The sequence below is a fragment of the Dipodomys spectabilis genome, unplaced genomic scaffold (genome assembly GCF_019054845.1).
Source record: "Dipodomys spectabilis isolate Male_0828 unplaced genomic scaffold, ASM1905484v1 ptg000151l, whole genome shotgun sequence".
NCBI classification, from domain to species: Eukaryota; Metazoa; Chordata; class Mammalia; order Rodentia; family Heteromyidae; genus Dipodomys; species Dipodomys spectabilis.
In genome coordinates, this window is record NW_024870828.1 from 240050 (window position 1) to 259971 (window position 19922).

The window sequence follows — 19922 nt, forward strand, 5'->3', positions numbered from 1 at the left end:
CTCAACTGTCATTAATTGGCAATGAATATATGATTTCAAAAAGGGACTGTAATGTCTCCAAAGGCATGTGTTGTCACAAATGTGATGCCGTTCTAACAGGTTTGTGATGTCACAATGTGACACAATACTCATGATATCTGGTAGTATGATGTCACAGGGGATTTCTGATATCACATGTCATACCAGAAATATGAGATTGAAAACAGATTATGAGCTCACAAAGGGATTAACATATGACAATAGCAGCATGTCACAAAACTTATAAGGACTGGTTTGTTATGGCACAGCAGATTAATGATGTCACAAAAGATTGTGATATCACAATGGTTATATGGTCAAAATGGATTTCTGAAATAGAATGAATTCACAGAATAGGCCTTCACACTGTTATGACTATGATGTAACAATGTCATTGTGATTTATCATGCTATGATGCCATTGTGGTTTGGTGATGTCACAATGAGCTGAAGGTGTCATAATGACAATTTGATGTCACTGCTTATTTATGATGTTACAATGGTTATGAGGTTACATTATGTTTCTGATATCAACACACATGTCAAATTTAAAAAAAATGAAAAAGCCGGGCGCCAGTGGCTCACGACTGTAATGCAAGCTACTCAGGAGGCTGAGATAGAAGGATTGCACTTCAAAGCCACCTCAGGCAGGAAAATCCATGAGACTATCTCCAATTAAACCATTAGAAAACCAGAAGTGGTGCTGTGGCTGAAGCGATAGAGTGCTTGCCTTGAGCTGAAGAGCAGGGACAGAACCCAAGCCCAGAGTTCAAGCTCGACGACCGACAAAAAAAAAATTAAAACCAGGCACTCACAATCTGTCTATAACATCACAATGACAATGTGATCTCATAATGCTATCTTGTCGTAGTTTTGTGATGTCAAAAGTAGTTGATCCTGTCATAATGAGAATGTTATGTCACACTGGTGATGTCACAAAGAGTTCATAATCAGGGTATAGCTACACAAAGGGACTGTGATGTCACAAAGGCCATGTGTTTTTTCAAATGTGCTGAGAGGTCCAAATAGGTTTGGGATGTCACAATGTGATAGTGATATCAAATGGCAATGAAAGCTTACAAGGGTTTGTGATGTCACATTGGTGATGAAATCAACGTTTTGTGAAGTAACATCTCATACTCACATGTCCAATTTCAATTACTACTATTTCACAATGAGGATATGAGTTCACAGAAGAAGACTGAAATATAAAAGGCCATGAATTTTCTAAAATGCTATGAGGACATTCTAGGTTTTTGAAAAAACTTTGGAACAGTGATATCACTATGACAATGGGATGTTGGAATATGATGACTTAATAAAGTTTTGTTACCACAATTGGTGATGCCATACTGGTGATGAGTTTACAAGAGGTGTGTGATGTTACAATGGGTTAGTGACATCAAAATGACACATATGATCTCAATTGTCCACTCACAATGAGTATATGGGCTCACAAAGGGACTGTGATGTCTCCAAAGGAATGTGTTTTCTCAAAAATGATGAAGTCCTAACAGGTGTGTGTTGTCAGAATGTTACAAAATGCTCATAACATCTATCAGTGTGATGTCACCATGATCTAGATGTCACACTGGATTCGGGTATCACATTTCATACCTGGATTGGGTATGAGAGGATTGGAATTTCACAGTGGGTTAGTGATATCACTTTGGAAGTGTGGAGTCACAAAGGGATTGTGCTAACACAATGGCTAATAGATCACAATGTGTTTCTACTATAATAGGTTTATGGTGTCACAATTGGTTGGAAATGTCACAATGGCATGCCGATTCTCAAATGTCTTTAATTCACAATGAAGATATGAGTTTACAAAAGGATTGTGTTGTCTCCAAAGTCATGTGTTGAGACAAATGTGATGAAGTCCTAACAGATTTGTGAGTTCACAATGTGACACCATGTTCTTGATGTCTATCAATGTGATGTCACAATGTTCATATTGTCAGAGTCAATTTCTGATATCAGATGCCATGCCTGAATTATGAGTTTGAAAACAGAATATAAGCTTACTAAAGGCCTAAAATATCCTAATGGCAGCATATCACACGTTATGACTAAAAGTTCATGGTCTTTGGTGCTTGATTCTTTCTTTGAAATTGTATCCTCATTTTGAACTAGTAGAAATTGAAATTGGACATGTCATTGTAATAATACAAACTCATAGTGACATCGCAAACTCATTGTGACCTCATCATCACTGTGACATCACAAACCCATTGTGATATCACATTGCTGTTGTGCCTTCACAATCACATTGTGACATCACAAAGCAATTGTGAACTCTTAGCACCTTTAAAATACACATGACCTCTGTGTCATCACAGACCCTTGGTGTAGCCATATCCTCATAGTAAACTAATGAAAATTGTGATCACACATAGCATTGTAGGGTCACAAATACTTTGTGCAATAATCATGACTGTGAAATCACATTGTCATCATGACACCATCATCTCATTGTGACAACACCAAACCGCAATGACACCATACAATTTTTTCTCCTTTTTTCTTCTGTACGTTTTTTATTGTAAGTGTAGTGTACAGAGGGATTACAGTTACCTTACATGAGTAAGGTAATGGGTACATATCCTATCAAACATTGCTGCCTTGACATCACGTTGTCACTTTAATGTCGTAGACCCATTGTGAATGCCTATTCTTTGATTTCATTCTATTTCAAATGTGCCATGTGGGTTGATATCAGGAAACCATTGTGAACTCACAACCTTTGTGACATCTAAATCTCTTTGTCACAGCACTTTTCCTTTGTTATATCATTAACCCACTGTGACATCAAATACCTCTCCTGTCCTCATAACTTTTGTGAAATGCCATTGTGATATCTTAGGCCCTTTGTGAGTTGAAAATCTGTGTTCGACTTCATATTTCAAATACGACATGAGATATCTAAAATCCAAAGTAACATCATGATATCACACCGCTGGACATCATAACCATTGTGTCACTTTGTGACATCTCAGACCTGTTAGTTCTTCACCTTCTTGACTACATATATTTTGGTGACATCAGAATCCCTTCCCAAATTCATATACTCATGGTGAGTTAATGACAATTGAGATCCCACATGCCATTGTGACATCACCAACCCCTTGGTACATCTCAAATCTATTGAGACCTCCTCATCAGTATGGCGTCACCAATTGTGACATCAAAACATTATTATAACATGTTGTTGAGACATCACATTGTCATTGTGAAATCACTGTTCCATTGGGTTTTCACATAGTATGACCACATACTATGAAGCTTCTTCTATCACCCAGTGTCCTCATATTGAATTATGAGTAATTGAAATTGGATGTATCATTCTGATATTACAAACTGTGACATCACAAAACCATTGTGACCTCATCACCATTGTGACATCAAAAACCCAATGGGACATCTCATTTTCATTGTGACATTATGGATCACATTGTGCCCTTTGAAACCTATTATGACCTCTTACCACTTTGAAAACACACATGGCCTTTGTGACGTCACAGAAGATTTTTGTGTCCATATGCTCATGGGGAACTAATGACAACTGACATCAGACATACCATTTAAACATAAAAATCCTTTCTGACATTATCATAATTGTGACATCATGTTGCCATTATGACACCATCAGCTCATTTTGACATGTAAAAAACTACAATGACATCATAGCATTGTATCATCTCATTGTCATTCTGATATCATAGACATGTTGTGTTTGCCTATTATGTTATTTGATTCTATTTCTAATGTGGCATGTCAGTTGATATCAGAAACCCATTGTGAGTTCATGACCATTGTGATATCATGATGCCTTAGTAGCATCATATTGGTATTGTGATGTCACATTGCAAAATAGATGTCACAAAGGGATTCTGATGTGACAATGTTTATGACATCACAAAGAGTTTCTAATATCAACCCACATGCCACATTTCAAATACAATGAAATCACAGATTTGGCATTCATAATATGACTATGATGTCACAATGACATAATGGCAAATGCTATAATGTCATTCTCATTTTGTGTTGTCACCATAAGCTAAGGATGTGATAACAACAATATGGTGTCACAATGGTTATGACGTCCCACAGGGTTTATAATGTTACAGTGGTTTTGAGGTCACAATGTATTTCTGATATCAACTGATATGCCACATTTGAAATAGAATGAAATAACAGGATATACATTCACAATGTGTCTATGACAGCAAAATGGCAATGCGATGTCATTATGCTATGATGTCACTGTAGCTAGGTGATGTCACAATGAGCTGATGATATCATAATGACAGTCTGATGATGTCACAAAGGGTTTGCGATGTCACAATGGCATGTCATATCTTAACTGCCATTAGTTTATAATGGGGATATGAGAATGAAGTCACAATGACATACACAAATGAACTGTGATGACACAAAGGCCATGTTTTTTGTCAAAAGTGCTAAGGTTCCTAACTGGTTTCATTTGTCAAAGTGTTAATGATATAAAAATGCGTAAGTGATGTCAAACTAGTTTGTAATATCACACCATATTTCAAATTTCAATTGCTACAAGTTCATAATGATACAAGTTCAGAAAAGGAGCTTGATGTCCCAAAGGCCGTGCATTTTCTAAGATGTGATGAGGTCATAATAGGTTTGTGAAAGCATGATGGTACAGTGATATCACAATTGCAATATGATGTCAAATTATAATGTCATAAGAGTGTAGTTGGTGATGCCATAATAGTGATGAGTTCAAAATAGTTTTGTGATGTCGCAGTAGATTGGTGATGTAACAATGGCATTCGACAACTCAATTGTCAATAACTCACAATGAATATATGAGTTTAGAATGGGATTGTGAGGATTCCAAAGGCATATGTTGGCACAAATGTGATGAAGTCGAATAGATTTGTGATGTGACAATGTGACACAATGGTCATTACATCTAGCAGTGTGATGTCACAATACTCATGATGTCACAGTATATTATTAATATTTAATGTCATACCTGAAATAATATGAGGTCAAAAATAGAATGAGCTCTCAATGGGCCTAACATAACACAGTGGCAACATGTCACAAAACTTACGAGGACAGGATATGTTTGAATTGTCACAGTTTTTTAAAGATATCACAATGGCAACGTTTTGTCACAAAGGGATTGTGATGTCACAATGGTTATGAAGTCAAAATGTGTTTTTGATATGAACCCACATGCCACATTTGAAATATAATGAAATCACATAATAGGCATTCCTAATGTTAATATGATGTCACAATGACAATGTGATGTCATAATGGTATGATGTCATTATTGATTTGGGATATCATAATGACCTGATATTGTCATAATGACAATGTGATGTCACACCTATGATTATATTGTAAATGATTTGTGATATCACAATGGCATATCTGATCTCAATTGACATTTCACAATGGATACACAAAGTGACTGTGATGTCACAAAGGCCATGTGTTTTTTCAACGGTGCTAAAGATGTCATAATGGTTTGGGAAGTCTCAGGGTGATTGTAATGTCACAACAGAAATGTGATAACACAATGTCTTTGTGATGTCACATTGGTGAGGAGGTCACAATGGACAGGACAGGTTTGTGATGTCACAACAGGTTAATGATATCACAATGGCACTGTGAAATCACAAAAGGATTTTCAGGTCACAATGGCTTTGAGGTTACAATGGGTTTCTGATATCCACCAATATTGCTTGCTTGAAATAGAATGAAATCACAAAATAGGCATTCACAATATGTCTATAATTTCACTATGACATATGCTGTCATAATTCTATGATATTTAAGCTTGGTGATGTCATAATGGCATGTCTAATTTTATTGGTCATTAGATTACCATGAGGATCCCAAAGGTTGTTATGTGCTGAGTCCTTCAAAATGTGCATTGTGCTGAGTCCATTACACAGGTTTCTTTGTGCTATATTTTTTAAAGTATGCTGTGTGCTGTCATCCAAAAGGGTGCTATGTTCTGAGTTCTTGAGAGGTAGGTATCCCTGAAAATCACACACACAAACACACACAAACACACACTAAGAGAGGGTAACCGTGCACCTGTTTAGTGTGTAGGGTGGATGGAGAAGAGTCTCTCCTTGCTGTTGGGCTGAGGGAGGGGTTCGATGCCATGGGCATCTGCTGGGGTTGGGAGGAAGCCCTGAACTGAGGTGAGGCTGCTTCTTCTGTGGCCTGTTAACCTTAGGGCAGTCAGGGCACCACAAGGTCAGGGATGGGGGGCATGGTCGAGTGGGAAGGGGGCGTGACTGAAGAGAGGACAGGACGTGGCCGAGGGAGCACATATCTGCTGCAGTCACAGGCACATGGGGGCTGGCTCACTTGTGCAGCATGGGTGGAGCAGCCCAGGAGAGAAGTGGGGGGGCAGAGAGAGACAGCAGAGAAAAGAGCAGTCACAAGCATCAGGGGAGGCGGCATCAATGGCTGGTTTCTGCTGCTGTAGGATCACGGGTCTGGGCCAGGAGCGCAGAGCACACAAAGCCAGCACAGCTGGCACATCCCTCCCAAAGGCACTGAGAGTCTCAGAGGCCAAGTAGGCCCTGAGTCTGAGATTCCAATGCCAGGAGCTCAACTGGGCCTGGGGCGGGCTAAGCCCTGCCACCCACTTGCCCCTGTCCTGGCCCCTTTTCCTGCCTTCCCCATGGCATCACGTTTCAAACATGGGCTGCTGGCTCAGACCTGCAGCGCCTCTCAGAGTCATCCAGTGATGTGCCCCCGGCCAGCTTGTGACCCTGACCACGTCCTGGCCCCCCCATCCTCTGCTCTGGGCCTGAGCATCTGCCATGATGCTGCCATTGCTGCCCGCTGCACCCAGAATGGCAGCCTATAGCATCTCCCAGCAGCACACATGAGTGGCCGTCCCATGGGCCCGCACCTCGTGACCTCTCCCAACCCCCTTTCCCCACCCCAACTCAGACCCGCGACTCCCGCTTCCTTTGTCACATCCCAACCTTGCCTCACAAGTAGGTAGGCCAGCCCTGGCTCTACCACAAATGCTCCCCAGGAGAAGGGGGTGGGGGAGTGGTTGTCGACCCAAAGATCCCAACCTTATCCCTAGTGTCAATGTCCCAGGAAATGGGGAGATGCAGGGTTGGGTGAGAAGGGGGCATCACCAAGCCCCTGGCCTGGAGCAGTGGGAACCACACAGCCCCACATCTTCACCCTTCCTCACCTAGGTGGGAACTTGGTGGCTTTATAAAGAGGTGGGGAGCAGCAACTCCACACCTGCCTTCTCGGGTCTTTTCCTTTTTTCTGGGGGTGGGGGGGTGTTGGATGCAGAAGATAGGGACCCCTTGCTGTGTGAGTCCTTGTCCTCTGTTCTCAGTCACCCTCTCACCTGAGGAGGGTATCGGAAAATCCCACTAGGGAGGTGAGAGCACTGGGGGTCAGATGAAAGGTGAATATCTGGGAGGAACACACTCCTCTGACACACATACACCTGGCCTGTCCCCCCCACCCCAGCTGTCAACAGTACTCACAGCTTGATCACATTTCCCAGCTCTGCCAGCATCTGCTGGTGCTCCTGGTCCATCTGTTCTCCTTGTCCCTCCAAGAATCCACCCAGTCACCCAGAAGCATCTAGTCTGGAAGTAGGGAGTCTGTCCATGTATGTAGCCTTTAGAACCCCATCCATTTCCTCAACACCATGCCCATGCCAGGTCAGACACCTCGTTGGGGACCCCATGACCCCCTGCTTGTTTTCAGTCCTGGCTCTGAGGAGCCACCTGTCTGGGGATTCCTTCACCCAGCGTCCTGGCTTAGGGTTTTGGTAAATGGGGATTTAAGGCTGGTTGTTCCCAAGGGGAAGGGTTTGGCCCTGGGGAAGGTGAGAGGCAGGGTGGTGCTGTGTCATTACAATGGTGCTCCCCTTGGGTGGGAACCCTTGGTTCTGAAAAGGGAATGGGACATGGGCACCTGCATGCTCCAGCTGTACATTGTCCCAGATGAGTAACCAAAAAACTTAAGAGAGGCACTACTCTGAGTCTGTGTGTATGTATGTGTATGTGTGTGTGTGTATGAGAGAGAGAGAGAGAGAGAGAGAGAGAGAGAGAGAGAGAGAGAGAGAGAGATCATCTTTCTCCTTGTACATCCTGACTGTGCTCAGGTGAGTGATCATTTGGCAAATTGCAAGTGCTGCATGGAAGACACTTCTGTCACTGTTCTGGATTTGTGTGTGTGTGTGTGTGTGTGTGTGTGTGTGTGTGTGTGTGTGACCATGTCTAAAAACAGCAAAAGCACTTTATTTCTCTTTGTGTATGTACTTGTTGTTGTTCTTTTTTCATCAGTACCAAGTATGAGCCCAGCCACAATATTTGATTTCTGCTTCACAGTTTCATGGCTCCTTTATGGAATATTTCAGTAGACATTCCTTTCCTCCCCTTTCCACCTCTCTTTTCTCCCTTTCCTTTAGCACACAGTAGCTGCTGGGTCTGTGTGGCCCTCCCCTAGGAGACCTGTGTGAACTCGAGTGGACACCTGTCCTTCTATCCCAGGCCAGAAGTTTGGTGAGGCGAGTGTGTCCACAGCCACACTCTTCTAGACAGACACTCTGCTCTCAGTGTATAGTTGGAGCTAATTCAAGGGTTGGGAATGTGTCTGACAAACATAATTAGGGAAGGAGATGGGGAAAAGGGTAGGGCAGGGGCTATGAAGCTATGAGGTTTTGGGGGCTGGCTTACAGTGTGACATGGCAGATGTTTCACCATGACCGAGGTTGAGAGGGGAACCTTACCTAGGGCGTTTATGGTCTCTGTGGGCATCCAGGCCCAGGGCTCCAGGGCCCCACTGGTGGCGTGGATTCTCTCCCGGGGCAGTGCACCAGTGGTCAGTCCTCCCTAGAGTCCTGCAGACTCCAGTCTGTGTCCTGTCTAGGACGTTTCAAGCTGGACAGTGGTAGGCAAGTCCATTCCCCCTGCTGGAGCCCGCTTGGTTATCAGGACATGGCAGTTAGATAGGGATCGATGAATGCCAGTTTCTGTAACCTGCTGTAGGCTGTCTGGAAGCAAAAGGGGACCACTGATTTTGGAACCCTTTAAGTTTGATTGGGACAATTTAAATGCTACATTTTCCAGGTTTTTTTTATTTAAGCTGGCAATTTCCACTAATGTCTTGGATGAATGATTTCAGCTGCCAAACAATGACGTTCAAAGCGGCACAGGCAGAGTTCCCAAGCCAGATTATTTCTTGCTTTGAACGCTGTGCCTTGACTGCCTTTCTCTGGCAGCTGCTGAATCTCCTCCAGTTCTCTCTAGGGTGACCACCTCAGTCGGGGACGTCCTGGGGAGCAGAGATTGTGACCTTGCCATCCTCAGCCTGACAGCTCTGTGCAGATACGATTCCTAGCAACTGCACTAGATTCTGGGAGATTCAGATACCCCAGGCTGCCTCAAAGATCCTTTGTCTGCAACATGAAACTTGGGGGCTGGATGTGGTAGACCATCCTAGCTGGCTCCAGGGGAGGAGAGGAGGCCTCTTGAACCATTCGTTCAGCTCATGGCAACCTCGTTCATACCTGAGTGGGGAATTGAGTGCCACAGAGCTGGTCAGCCGCTGGACAGAGATCTTTGAGAAGATAGGCATTCTAGAGGCCCTGGAATCCAGTGAGTACATCATGGCTCACATCCTAGGAGTCAAAACAGTTAAGTGTGGTGCCACCAGGAGGGCGTGAAGAGGGAGGAGAGAGAACTGTGGGAGAGCTACATCAGGCTTCGGCAGAGGAATAATTACAGAGGATACTTACCTGAATCAGATGGGACTTTTCTGTAGTATTGTCATAGACAGATGCTCATTTATTTATCCAACAAACCTATACAGTGTGCACCATGCTCTGGGAGGTCTTAGACAATGAAAGGTTCCAGGACTGTTTCCACAGAACATGAAGAAACCTTGGTTTGAGCTGGATGGTGGTGCTTCAGGCCTGTCATCCTAGTTACTTAGGAAGCTGAGATCCAAGGATGGAGGCTTTTGGCCGGCGCAGGAAATCCTGTAAGACTCTTGTCTTCAATTAACTACCAAAAACAAAATACCAGAAGTGGATGTATGGCTCAAGTCATAGACTGCTAGCCTTGAGTAAAAAGGCTCAGGGATAGCACCTAGACTCTGAGTTTAAGGCCCATGATTGACACAAAGAAAGGAAAGACAGAGACAGCGAGAGAAAGAGAGAGACATAGACAGAGACAGAGAGAGACAGAGAGAGAGTAGGGAAAGACAGAGGGAGAAAAAGAGGAAAGGAAGGAAGAAGGGAGAACATGCAACACTTGGTTAGGAGTCCCTGGATCAAGGGAGCCAACCATTCACAATCTTTGTGGGGGCAGTTCCAGAGATTAAAGTCATTATGTAGGATAAAGCCACTGACCCCTCAGCAAGTTCATGACATCTAGGAGCTGTGTGCTCAACCGACTGCAGAGGAAAGCAGCCTCAGTAGACCCTAGGGATCAGGGTGGGTCACCAGGTTTCAATCATCCCTGGCCCCAATGAGTTTATTTTCTGGTCAGATAAGAAGAAAGTGTCCAAGGGCTAGGGATGTATTGGGGTGAGGGAGTGTGAAGGGGGGAGGCAAGTGATAATTAGGAAGATGAAGAGGGAGGATGATCCCAAGTCAGCTGTGTCAGGACATTTTAGCCATGATCTCTCCTGACAACCTAGAGTACCAGTGATAGAGCCTTTGATCCAGCCACGCTGCTATTAAATGTCCTAGCACCTTGGTTTCACCGTTGACAACTTGGCTGTCATTCACTGCAGGATGCCTGTGCAGTACATCCTTGGGGGCTGGGACTTTCGAGTGCTCAATCGGGCTCAATTTGAAGATGACACCCCTGATGTTCATTCCTCCACGAGAGACAGAGGTAAGCATGTCACTAGCACAAGACAGCTTGGGAATGAGGGCGGGAGTTGGGAACCATGTTGCTCCAAGACTTCATCTAGAGGGTGCTAGGGCCCCGTGACTGCCATTCTCAGTGGCAGAAGGGGGTCTCTTTGCTGGCTCAGTCTTTAATCTAGATGGCAGATTTGGGATTCAGAGAGGGCAGGCTGAAGGTGGGGCAGGGCTGGGTAGAGACTGGTGGGAAAACCAGAGGCACTGGGCTCTGAGCAGGGTTGCTCTTTTGATAATACTCAAACACAGGAACATTCCTGGGATAGATCAGCCCTTTTCACCTTCGCAAGAGAGAGGAAGCTAGAGCCCCTCAGTCTCAGTCCTTTGACCAAGAAACCTTTGGTTCCGTATCATGTGTTTGGATAACTATATCTCACCTTACTATCCAGTGTTGAGGCAGGACTCTGAGAGTTCCTGAGTCTTTGATAATTTCAGGGGATCCTCAGTATGAGATCGTACTTGAACGTCCTAATTTGGTGCATGGTCGGTCCCATCTAAGACTGCCAAGGTGTAGGACAAATTATCTACAGAATCATAGCAGGGTGGGATCTGTTCTGAGAGTCTTGATTATTATGTGTGAGCTTTGAGCACCCGTGTGCCCACCTGCTTCCCTTTCTTGGGTGGATCTTTGCTAGGAAATGCTTAAAATTAGGGGGTGTCTTGTCTTTTATGCTCCAAGATAGGACTCTAACATTTGAAGCAGAGCTTTACTTCTAGCTCTTTTGGGTTTAATTGGAGATAAAGAGTTCTCATGGACTTGTTGCCAAGGGTGGCATCCAACTGCAGTTCTCAGATCTTAGTCTCCTAAGGGGATAAGATGACAAGCATGGAAAAGTATCTTTGGCCGGGTGCCAGTAGCTCAGGACTGTCATCCTTGGTACTCAGGAGGTGAGATCTCAGGATCACAGTTCAAAGCCAGCCTGGGTAGGAAAGACCCTGAGACTCTTATCTCCAACAAACCACCACAAAACCAGAAGGGGTGCTGTGGCTCAGGCCTTGAGCTGAAGAGCTCAGGGATAGCACCCAGGCCCAGAGTTCAAGCCCCACAACCACAAAAAGAAAGTAAAACATCTTTGCCTGCAAAAATGTGGAGGTGTGTGTGTGGGTGCTGTGGTTGAGAGACCAGGTGCTGGCCTCACTGTATAGACATTTCTAAGAACTCCCCAAGTTTTCCCCAGTTGGAAGCCACAGTAGGATGGGTGGTGCCTTACCAAGAACTCAAGAGGACGAGGCCTTTGGCAGGCAGTGAGTGGGTGAATGGGTGCAGAGATCGGATTGTTGTGCCTGTATTCTCTCCATTAAAGGATGGATTTGGATGCTGAGTGTCAAAGTTTGAAGTCAAGGGTTGCAAGAAGTTCGTGGCCTGACAAATTGGGTTTCCTCTGGGTATATGAATGTGGCTAAAGCAGGGCGCTACTGGTGGCTCACAACTGTCATCCTAGCTACTCATAAAGCTGAGATGTAAAGACCACGGTTCAAGGCCAACTTGGTGATACTTCATATCCAATGAGCCACCTGAAAACAGGAACTGGCGCTGCGGCTCAAGTGGTGGAGTGATCATCTTCAGCCAAAGAGCTGAAAGTCAGTGCCCTGACCCATAGTTCAAACCCCATGACCAGCAATTAAAAAAGAGGTGGCTGAGTTATCCACATAGCAGTGTGTATGGTAGGAAATTCCATGCTGGGTTATGAGACATTCCAGATACGTTTGAGGCTCAATGTTGTGTCTACAGTTGGACTGAGTACGATAGTGCCATCTTCTCACAGGTCAGATATGATCCAAATGGAGGGAGTTCGTGGTTCTGTTCTCAGGAACCGCTGAGGCCTTGGAATGTCTGTGAGTGTGTGTGTGTGTGTGTGTGTGTGTGTGTGTGTGTGTGTGTATGTGTGTGTAATTTTCCCTCATCCTTCTCTGTCCCCTTCTTAGGTGACTGTCCTCCTCTTTCTGACTTCAGATGGTGCCCTTCCTCCACATCGACCTTGCCTTTAGCTCCTTATCAGTGTCTACAATGAGTCCTAAATTGCCAGTGGCCTGTGTTCCATATTTTCTCTGGGGCACAAGTCTGGCTGTCCAAATATTTGGCCGCCTCCAGCAGATTCTGGTACAGCAGTGCCAGCTGGCATAGGGTCTCCCATGCCTCAGAGGGAGGGCCTCAGTCACACGATGTCCTGTCCTTTTTCTCAGCTGGGCCTCTGACATCCCTCTCAACAGGCTGGCAGTGGAGTGGGGAATGGGGTGTTGCTGGTGGGTCTGGCCAACTCAAGCTTGACAGCTGACTGAAGGCCACCCGAGCAAGGAGGACCCAGGGCTACATGGGAGGTGAGACCAAGGTGGCTTGGAAATATTGGTCGGTGTCTAGGAAATGTAAATGTACTTTATCACAGGAAAGTCTATCTTCTGGCCCCAGCTGGGACTTCTAGACAATTCCGGATGCCCAGAATTCAGAGGCACAGACTTTAGACTCCAGGACCAGGGAGCTGGGGGATGAGAGACTGGTATGATCAATAACTCAACGTTCTGGGGTATTAGTCTTGACCTGGCTATGCCCCTCATCCCTTGTGTACGTCCACTTCTTAACCCAGTGTTGGCCACACACTGGCCACTTGTGGCAGTACTGTGGAATTGGCAGAAGTGGAGGTGAGACCTATGATGACCAAAATCTGGATTTATGGCCTGCGGGGCTGGCAATGAGTGTCTTAAAAAAATCTTTGAGCTGTAACTCAAGGCCTAGGCACTGTCCCTGAGCTTCCTTTGCTCAAAGCTAACATTCTACCACTTGATCCACAGCTCAATTTTCATCTTTTTTAGAAATTGATTGGAGATAAGTGTCTCATGGTCTTTCCTGCCTGGGCTGGCTTCAAGCTTCCATCCTAAGAGCTCAGCCTCTTGAGTAGCTAGGATTGCTGGCACCTGCTAATGATGTTAGTGTGTGTGTGTGTGTGTGTGTGTGTGTGTGTGTGTGTGTGTGTGTGCTTACCGGGACAAGAACTCAGAGCCTAGATGTTATGCTTTAGCTTGTTTGCACTAGGTTCGTGCTGTACCACTTGAACTATCGTAGCTCAACTTCCCAGCTTTTTGGAGATTCATTGGCTAGCTTTGAATCTTGATTGATCCTCAGGTCTCAGCCTTGAGTAGCTAGGATGACAGGCATGAGCCACCTTCGCCCAGCTGATAATGGCCTTTCTCCACAGTGGACTTGGAGCTTCTGAAATCTTCTTTATTTTTTCTGTGCCTGTACTGGGGCTTAAACTCAGGGTCTGTGCTCAGGTCTCAACATTTTCCCTCAAGGCTGGTACTCTACAACTTGAGCCACAGATCCATTTCTGGCTTTTGGTAGTTCATTGGGAAGGAGAGTCTCAATAACTTTCTTCCCCTGAGCTGGCTTTGACCCACGATCTCTGATTTCAGTCTCGTGAGTAGCTAGGATTTACAGGGGTTGAGCCACTGGTGGCATTGGGTAGAAGCTTTTCTTAAGCAAGGGTTCTTCCCTGCATTTGCCCTGACTCCTCAATGCAAGGAGGCCTTAGGGTCAGGAGCTGTGAAAAATAGGCTTTCAGCCAGAGGAAATGGCTGGGGTCCATGGTGAAAAGTCAAGCTAATCTTCCCCTGGGCCCCATTCTGGACTCTACCGTCTGCCCTACCTGTGACTCAAGTACAAACCTTGACCCAGTCTTAAGTGTTCAGCCAGACTTGTCTGAAGACACAGAACCTTCATTCCCCCCACACCACCTGCTCTATACCACACCTCTGGACCTTTGCCCATACTGTGTACGTTCTGCCTGAGGCTATCTGTCCTGTTCCACATCATAGAAATCCTGTGGAATTTTGGCACTGGTTAAATCACATCCTGGAGCAAGTCCTTCCTTCCATTTTCCCTCTTTTTAAAAAAAATATTGAGCTCCTAGAGATGGAACTTGGTAGGCTGACTGGCAAATGCTTTATATTGGTGTGTGTGTGTGTGTGTGTGTGTGTGTGTGTGTTTGTGTTTGTGTTTGTGTGTGTGTGTGTGTGTGTGTGTGTGTGTGTGTTTGTGTGCCAGTCCTGGGGTTTAAATTCATGGCCTGGATGCTATGTCTGAGTTTTTATGCTCAAGGCTAGCACTCTACTACTTGGAACACAGCTCTACTTCTGGCTTTTTGGGTGTTTAATTGGAGAAAAGAGTATCATATAGACTTTCTTGCCTGCACTGTCTTGCAATTATGATCATCAGATTTCAGCCTCCAGAGTAGCTAAGAGTATAGGGGTGAGCCACCAGCACCTGCCATCTCCCTCTTACCTATATCCTTGGCCCTCCTCTGAGTCCCAGAAGAGTATGTCTCACCAAGCTCACATTTTTTTTGCTAGTCTTGGGCTTGAACTAAGGGTATGGGCATGTTCCTGAGTTGCTTTTCCTCAAGGCTACATTATATCACTTAAGCCACAGTGCCAGTTTTGGCTTTTTCTGTTTATGTAGTACTGAGGAATCGAACTTCAGGCTTCATGCTCTCTAGGTAAGCACTCTACCACTAAGCCACATTCGCAGCCCAAGGCTCACTTCTAACAGGATCTATGAGGGTGGGATTTCAGCACAGAAATCGCTGGCCATTTTATATGTTTGCCAGGATTTGGGACCAGCCTGAGACTCGGCAATGAGGAATGATGAGTGAATGATATCCACCAGGCCCCAGAGATCTAGGCTCACATCCTACAGAGGGATAGGAAATATGGAGCCAGAAGCTTCCACAACTGCTACAGACTAGGAACTGTGGTCTCCCTGGAGGCAGTGTCTGGCTGCTAGATATCCCAATGAGACACCTCAGCCATAATGTAATGCACCCTTTGCATACACCAGCCCAGGCAAGCCTTCGGTGTTTCACTTATTAAATGGCAAAGAAGGATGCTTTGTTCAAGCTACTGGCTCATACTTAGTACTCTCTGAGGGCTTTTCCCAGCTTGCCCAGGTTGGGGGTCTGGGCATGGGCAACCTGCTGAAAGCCCATTGTCCATACATCATCCATCTATACACAGAGACATGGAGTTACTGAATTCTTTTATTTCTTTGGCAGGTCCGAGGTTGAAATATGAGACTAGGCACTATCCCTGATTTCCTTTTGCTCAAGGGTAGAGCTCTGCCCTTGAGGCACAAGCCCAACCCATGGGCATATTTTCCTGTGATTTCTTAGAAATAAGAGTGTCTAGGACTTTCCTGCCCTGGCTGAATTCAAATTGGCATTCTCTACACCTCAGCCTCTTGAGGAGCTAGCATTAAAGACAGGAGCCACTGACATCTGGCTTTCTTTTCTTCTTGTTGTCCATTTTATAATCATGATAATCTGAAATCTTCACAGTGTCATTCCAATTGTTTACATTTGAAATAAATCATCTAGGCCTGGAGTTAGAATGCCAGGACTGCCCCCCACAAATGGAGGGAGATCCTGACAAACTCATTACTATTTATGTGAATGCTAATGGAATGTTATCCAAGTAATCAAAGTAATAAATAAATTTGCAGTTAATTCATGATTCTATTTTAGAATGCCACAGAAAAATTATTGAACTTTTATCTTCCATTCTAGCACCATGGTGTGATTCCTCTAATGGAAGGATATTGACTAATTTTTAATTAATGCTTTTATAAGTATTCAGCCATGATACTTCATTAAATGGAGACATAACTTAAAGTAATAATTGGTAACTGTATATATATATATATATATATATATATATATATAATTTAATGATAGCCTCACATTCTCTCTCTAAGTGTGTATATCTATCTATCTATCTATCTATATATATATATACATATATATATACAGCAATCTACACATCTATCAATATATATGTTGGGCACTATTGTGGCTTGATCACAGTTCCTCAGAATTTCCTTACAGCTCAGTTTGCCAGAAAATGGTGAGCTAAGACTGTGACCCCATTTATGGTTTGGGCATTCTAGGCAATGAGTTGAAATCCCAGCATGGCCAAAAATTTATTCATGGAGTAAGAAGCCACTTTTGACACATTTTTTTTCTTGAAAAATATCCTGGGTCTCAGTATGATATATAATCCATATGCAAGTAGATCCTGTGTGATAGGATGTAATAAATGAAATGTTATGCGTGTAATAATACTAAATAAATAAGTGTAATAAACATCATACTCACTAAACCCATGCATGTAAATAAATCTCATATATGAATATTATTTTTTTCAGTTCTGGGGCTTCTATTCAGACCCTGGGAACTGGTCTAAAATTTCTTGTCTTCAAGGACGGTGAGCTTCCCCTTCAACTACAGTGCCACAGTGTTACCCAGACCCTGAGTTCAAATCGTAGGCCTGCCAGAAAAGTGGTGCAAATTCCCAGCCAGGCCTTTTTTTTTTCCTTTGGCCTAGCACAGGGCTTGAACTCAGGTCTTGGAATCTCTGCCACAGTTGACCCTTGGATCCTTGGATCCAAGTTCAAATCTCGGGGTAGGCTAAAAATAAAAAATAAAAAAGAGAAGGATAAAACAGAGAAGTTCAAGAAGGTGGTTTTGCATTTTTTCGCCTTTGCATTCTGACCATCCTGGGCCTAAATGAAAAGGCCCAGAAAGTGTACATGACCTTGCGTGCTGATGTTTGTCTGGCTATTAGGAAAGCCATAACCGAAACTTCAACTTAGGACTGGGAGATTCTAAGAAATGCATGCCAATATACATCCATACAAATGGAATGTTATAAAAGTAACAATTAAATTAATAGTGTATGAGTATACTATAAAATTATACACAATAATTATACTACTTTGACTAATTTTCAATTAATACTTTGTTATATATTCAACCATGATACTTAAAACTTGAAGGAATAATTTGTCAATAATTACTACTAATATATGTAATTTCATAATATACAGACAACTTTCTCTTGTTTTATACATATGTATACATGTATATGTATATATAGATGTCAATCTACATATTTATCTGTTTATAAACTTGTCACTCCTGGGGCTCAGTTGTATAGTGATGGCTTGTACATACAAAGCCTTGGATTCGATTCCTCACTACCACATGCACATAAAAATCCAGAAGTTGTGCTGTCACTCAACAGTAGAGCACTAGCTTTGAGCGTAAAAGCATAGGGACTGTCTAGACTCTTACTCAAGACCCAGTACTGGCACCAAAATAAGATTGAATGTTGTGACTGCAACTCTATAAGTATAGGACTTCAAATACCTCATCACAAAGCAAGCCATGAATCTGGTGCTGACAGCTGCCATCTAACCTGACTTAGCCAGAGGTATGCCACTGCAACCCAGCTCCACAGGACCACATGCTGCTGGCTCGCTCATCCCTGTCATCCAAGATATTCGGGGGCTGAGATCTGACACTGATGGGTTTAAAACCCAGCCCTGGCAGGATGTCTGTGAAACTCTGTGCTGTGGTTCAAGCAAAAGTTCTTAGGACAGTACCCCCAGCATTTTAGTGCAATCCCTATGGCTGAATACCTCCCCCCCGCAAAAAAAAAAAAACCACCAATCTCAATCATTAGGTGTAAACTTTGTGCAGTTTGTGATGTGTTTCTGAAAGAATGGTGATACTGATGAAAGCACCCTAATACTAATGACAGCTTGTGGGAAACAGCTATGTGATGAGTCCTTCCTGAGGTGCTGGTTCATTCATGCGGTGCTGTGTGCTGAGTCCTGCTCAGGATGCCATGTACTGAGTCATTCACAGGGTGCAGTGTTCTGAATCCTGCATTGGGTGCTGGGTGCTGAGTCTTTCACTGGATGCTGTGTGCTGAATCCTGTAAAGAGTGTTATGTGTTTTGTCCTTCAAAGGGTACATTCTTTCATCTTCCCCTTGTAATAGCTCCACAACTTGGATGATTATGCAGACAAGAATATTGAGGCTCAGATATGTCCCCATGGCAGGGACAAAATTATGTATTACTGAAGAGTAGTGAGTTGTCTACTGCAGACAATTGCTTTATTTTGTTTTTTTCTCAGTCATGAACCTTGAACTCAGGGTCTTGGTGCTGATCATTACCTCTTGGACTCATGGCCAGCACTCCACCATGTGGAGCCAAGGACCCCCTTGCAGTAGAGTGCCACAGCCGAGGGTTGTATAGCCAACGACTGTCTTCCTGGCTTCTCAGGAAGCTGAGATCAGAGTATCTGGATTCCAAACTATCCCAGACACAAAAGGTCCCATGACACTATTATCTCCAATTCATCACTAAGAAACGTGAAGTGGAAGCTGGGTGCTTGTGGCTCATGCTGGTCAACCTAACTACTCAGTAGGATGAGATCTGAGAATCAGGATTCAAAGTTAGCCTGGGCAGAAAAGTCCATGAGACACTTAGCTCCAATGAACCACCAGAAAACCGGTGGCTCAAGTGGTAGAGCACAAGATTAGAGCTGAATTGCTCAGGGATAGCACCCAGAACCAGACTTCAACTCATACAACTGACAACAACAAAAAAGACATAAGCAAACTAACAAACCTGAAGTAGAGGGCTGGGAATGTGCCTTAGGGGTAGAGTGCTTTGCATACATGAAACCCTAGGCTTGATTACTCTGGACCACATCACTAGAAAAAAGCCTGAAGTGGCTCTGTGGTTCAAGTAGGAGAGGTCAATCCTTGTACAAGAGAAACTAGATACAGTGCTCATGTCCTGTGTTCAAGCTCCAGGACTAGTGTATGCACATAAACACTCACACGCACGCTCGCTCACTCACACACACACACACACACACACACACACACACACACACACAGAAAGAAGAAGTGAAGGTGTGACACAAAGTGGGAAAGCAGTAGACTTCTGCTCTGACATCATGGTCAGCACCTACGCCCTGTGTTTAACCCCAAAACTTAGCCTCTAAGGGCCCAACTAGGAGAGGTCAAAGGTTTCAAAACCTGATGAGCTTCACCAGCCCCACATGACAGGAAACTTTGTGATATCTGACATGTTCTTGGATTTCCCAAGGTTCTGGAAACCTAGCAGAGGCATCA